The sequence below is a fragment of the Bidens hawaiensis genome, unplaced genomic scaffold, assembly GCF_021521415.1.
Source record: "Bidens hawaiensis isolate Kalapana, Puna unplaced genomic scaffold, B.hawaiensis_p1.1 tig00029086_1, whole genome shotgun sequence".
NCBI lineage: Eukaryota > Viridiplantae > Streptophyta > Magnoliopsida > Asterales > Asteraceae > Bidens > Bidens hawaiensis.
In genome coordinates this window covers 165300-170589 of record NW_027494800.1, presented here as the reverse complement: position 1 = coordinate 170589, position 5290 = coordinate 165300, and positions in this window count along the sequence as shown.

Sequence of the window (5290 nt, the reverse complement as noted above, 5' to 3'; positions counted from 1 at the left end):
GGTGTCCCGGGTGGAGTAAGTTGTGAGATGATCCCACAACTCCTAAGATGTACTTGGAAAGCATCACTTAGGTATTCACCTCCTCTATCCGAATGAAGTACTTTGATGGTTTTATCGAGTTGATTTTATACTTCATTTTGGTAGACTTTGAACATTTCAAAGGCTTCATCTTTGTGTCTTAACAAGTACACATACCCATAACGACTATAATCGTCGATAAAAGTAATGAAGTATCTTTCACTATTCCTTGTCATTGCCATAAAGGGACCACATACATCCGAATGTATGATACCCAATAAGTCTTTTCCCCCTTCATTTGTTCCACTAAAGGGGTCCTCGGTCATCTTTCCAAGTAAACAAGACTCACACTTATCAAATGAATCATCTTCACTTGATTCCAAAAGACCATTCTTTTGAAGTGTATGTATGCGATCTTTGTTTATGTGACCAAGGCGACAATGCCAAAGATATGTGTTGCTCAAATCCATTTTGAGTTTCTTGGTGCTTGATTAGTACAACATGTTATAAAGGATGTGTTATCATGAACTAATTCATAAATGCCATTAGACGACATTGCTTTAAAATAAAAGACATCATTCATGAAAACACAAATACCATTGTCCACAAACATTAAATCAAAACCACATTGTCTTAATAAAGAAATGGAGATAATGTTCCTAGTCAAATTAGGACATACAAAACATCTTTCAAAATAACTTCTAAACCATTTGGAAGCTTTAATGTGTAGTCTCCTCTCGCTTCGACAACAAACTTTGCTCCGTTGCCCATGAAGAGACTAATATCTCCTTTCTTAAATCCTTCATTTCCTTTGAACCCCTGCAATAAATTGCAAATATGAGTTCCACATCCAGTATCCAATACCCATGTGTTAGAGGAAATAATATTAAGATCAACATGAATCATGAAAGTTGTACCCGAGGTTTGCCCCACATCCTTCTAAGCTTTCAACTCTTTGAGACGGCTTGGACAATTCCTCATCCAATGGCCAATCTCCCCACATCCAAAGCATGGATCCTCCGAGCTAACCTTTAGCTTCTTTGGTTTGGGTGGTTCTACTTTTGCCTTTCCCTTGAACTTTCCCTTGACTTGTCCCTATCATTTGGCAACCTTTGCCTTGGGTTCCAGGTGATGCCTTTTCTTATTTCCTCCTTCATTGATCGTGAGAACAGTTAAAACCCTTTTACCCATTCCCGTTTAGGCCGTCTTGAGCATTTCATGAAGCTTACCAATGCTCATGTCCCACACATTCATGTTATAATTCATAAGAAATGTCTCAAACCTTTTAGTTAATCCATTTAGGATCAAATCCGTGGCTAACTCCTTTGAGACAGGAAAATTAAGGCGTTCAAGACGATCAATGTGGCTTTTCATCTTAAGTATATAAGATGAAACCTATTGGGTTTCCTCCATACGACATGCATGAAGCGCTCGAACCGTTCCACCCTAGCTTGTGTAAGGAACATTTCCTTAAGTTGGGTGATCATGTCGTATGCCCCATGAAGTTCAAAATCCTTTTGAATCTCGAGAATCATAGTTCCCAACATGAGGCATGAAACTTGCACCGAATCCTCATTGTACTTAACCAATCGTTATGGTCTTAGACATCGTCAACACTAGGTTCATCGGGAATAGGTTCGTCTATTACGTAGTATTTCTTTTCTTGCTTGAGAACAATTCTCAAGTTTCGATACCAATCCATAAAGTTGGTATTGTTTAGACGATCCTTGTCAAGAATAGATCTTAGTGATAGGTTATTAACGGGTGTAATAATAACGTTACGTGGATTGTTGATTGCGGCCATCTACAAACATAACAAAGCTCAATTTTAGTATTTTCGATATCAATAATTTTAATCCTTAATACCTTTATATCTCCAAGACAATTAATGATTAAAATCTAGAACCCAACGTTAAATTCAAATAGTAACTAGGTGACCTTTATCCTACTATTTAAATTAACAAGGTAGTCAAAGTTTGACGATTGCAACCCTTTGCAACTTCTAGTTTTATGGGATCGGTTAAACATCTTATGTTTAGTTGGCATGTTTAATCCCATCAACACCATTGTACACCATGCTTCGGTGACCCTATTCACATGGTTTCCAATTTAAGTCGTCCTACTTACACACACATGTGACTTTACACATAAAAGTGGTTAAGTGACCTTTATCCCACAAATATGGCAAACCCACCTCAAACTCACAAGTTTCCTCCAATGCGGTTAGGTGACCTTTATCCCACATCGAGTTCCCAAGTGATTCGAGTGTTGTATAAAAGGATGGTGTTCGACTTATTTTATAAAAGGGATTTTTCGTTTTCCAAATTCTAGATTGGAAAACTGTTTATGTACCTTCCATTTGCATGCATTCAAATGTATGATACTTAGTTGAAAAACCTATTTTCAAAGTTCCTATTAATAAAACCCATTTTACTATGAAATCATTAGCCTTTAATAAAACCAATTTTATTACCTAATGATTTCTAACGAACCAATTTTATGCTAGTTGTTGATTTTAAGTCGTTCAGCAAACCACATTGCAATAACACAAACAAGAGTAAATCAACCATGCAAGCATAAATACAACCACAAGTTCATAACCATAGCCTCCAAATGTTGACTACACTTGTTGACCAAAGACAAGTGTGTCAAAAGGTCTCTCCTAAGGGACTCAAAAGGAGATGTGCTTGTGTCGGTGAACTCCCACTTGATCCCGCATCCAAATGCTCCAAGTGTTCACCCACGTGTTATGGTCTCCATCATTTTATTTGTCCTTCCTTCCTCGCATCTTCTTTTACAAAAATATAACCTAATACATTTTTTCTAGTAAAAGAAATGCATCTAATCTAGTTATTATTACAAACCAAATGAAATAAAAAAATAGATTACAAACCTAAATAAATATTATAACCATATTAAATGAACAAACAACCACTTTGAATAAACAAACATATCAACACAAACATTCAACCAAACACAAGGCCATGGCTAGGTTATGAACATCTATTACATATCCAAATATGCAATAACACAAGACCCAAAATGGTTCCCCTTCACCCCTTGAAACTTTCGGCCAAACAAACAAAAACCGAAAGTTTCGGGTTTTGTCCAAACAACACAATTAATCATCCAAATGACTTAGTTTTTCAAGATTACCACATGCATGTAAAGTATAACCTTGAAAAACCATGGGGTAACCAAAACCCTTAAAGTTTTCGGCCATATGGTAAAACCCCACCATAAACCCAAAAATTTTTGGGTCTAATGAAGCATGCATCCGTATTAGCGGCCCTTGATGCCATTGTTGGGTTTTAACAAGATTATCAAAGTTATAAAATCCTAATTTTATGAAAAACGCAGTGCAAATTAGTTTTAAATCTTGTTAATTTGATATGTATAAAACCTATTTTACACATGCAAAACCCAAGCCCGGATCCATATACGAAATACATACTATTAAACACATGCATGTCACTATAAGTCCATGCATGTTAAAGCTACCTTTCAAATCCAAGGAAGAGGAAGGAGATGATGATAAGGAAGGCAAGAACTTGAATATGAAGCTTCTCAAGCTAGCATACCCCAAGCTTTCCAACAAACACCACTTCTAGCTAGGATTTTCACACTTGGATCTTCTCCTTGTTTCCCATACTCTTGGCCGAATCCAAATAGAGGAAGAGAGTGTAGAGGTTTTTTCCTCTTGTTCTTATGTTGTAAGAATGAATGAATGAGGGAGAGAGAGATTTTGAAGTCTTTCAAAGTCACCACCCAAGTCCACCAATGGAACTCTATGCATGTACCCACTAAAGAAAAATAATAATAATAATAATAATAATAATAATAATAATAAATTGAAGATGCAAAGAGAGAGAGAGAGGGGGGGGGGGGGCACCCTCTCACCCTTTTCAAAATCATATTATTATTTTTTCCTTTTCTTATAAACAAGTTTTATAACATAAAACTCACAATATGTTATTTCCCAAAATAAACATAACACAATGTAGGTAACATGTTTGGTAACCATTTTCACATATTGTTACTTAACCATGTTAAAAAACATTATGGAATACTATCTCTCAAAATATAAATCATCCATATAAATTATTTATTTCACAAGTACATTTTATTTAGAAACCCCTTTCTAAATAACTCAAGTGTTAATATTTATTTGTTATGATCATATCATATATAAACAAATATTATTGGTGTTTGTCTAGCTTGTTATTGGGTATGACCCGACTTGGATCATGACATACTAGCCATATCAATAATAATATGTGTCTTGTGCATATCGAGTCTAACATTCTTAAGTGGTATCAGATCCTATGGTAGTCTAATTGAAGGTTTTGAAGTAAGATTAGAACAATTGAAGGTGTTCCAAGACTTAATTGATTAACAAATTGAATGAATTTGTTATTGGACTAATACAAAATTAATCTAATTAAAAAACACAATCTAAGATGATAATAGATGATGAATTGATCCAGATGATAAGTTGAATTTCTGGAAGCTCAAGAATGAGAAATCTTGTAACAGGTTACAGTAGTCACATGCGTTACTCACTAGAGTGGTTGAGTTCCTTCAATGGATCCTCATGACAAATTAGTACATATAAAAATCTATATGTCTAATAGAGTTATGAGCTGGAAGCTTTTAAATTTTGTTTTAGGCCATGGCGGCCAGTACTCCTACGATCATAGAAGCATGACTGACATATATAAAATGTCGGGCTAAGGTGGGGTCGACACACATTGAATTTGTGTGATATGAAAATGGTGAGTTATCATAGAACGATTCGAATAACAAGTATTTAAAGCTTCATGAAGTATATGCTTTCAGCGTGTATTTGAGGTTACCCGTGTGGACACGAAGGATAACTGATCTGAATGAAAGGATAATAAGACAGGTCGTACCAGATTCTTTGTCACGGTAATTTGTTAGAGTCGAAATCTTCCAATTTCTAGGAATTATTAAAAGTGATTGAAGTGGAAGTAGCCCAAAGCGGGTAGTCAAACGTTCGTTGACATGAGACACCAATACTAAAGACCGGAAATTATGCAGTCACCGCCACGAAAGGGGAGAACAATTTCATTGTAAGTGAGGTTTCTGAAGAAAAAATTAATTGAAACCAAGCATTCGAGTAGAATTAATAAATGACTTGTATGAAGAACCAATTCAGGTATTGCGTCGCTTATTCTAGAAATATCAGCGGCTTGCCATATTCAAAACTATAGGAGAGGCATCAAGGGTTTGATCCATTTTCTATTTCTTA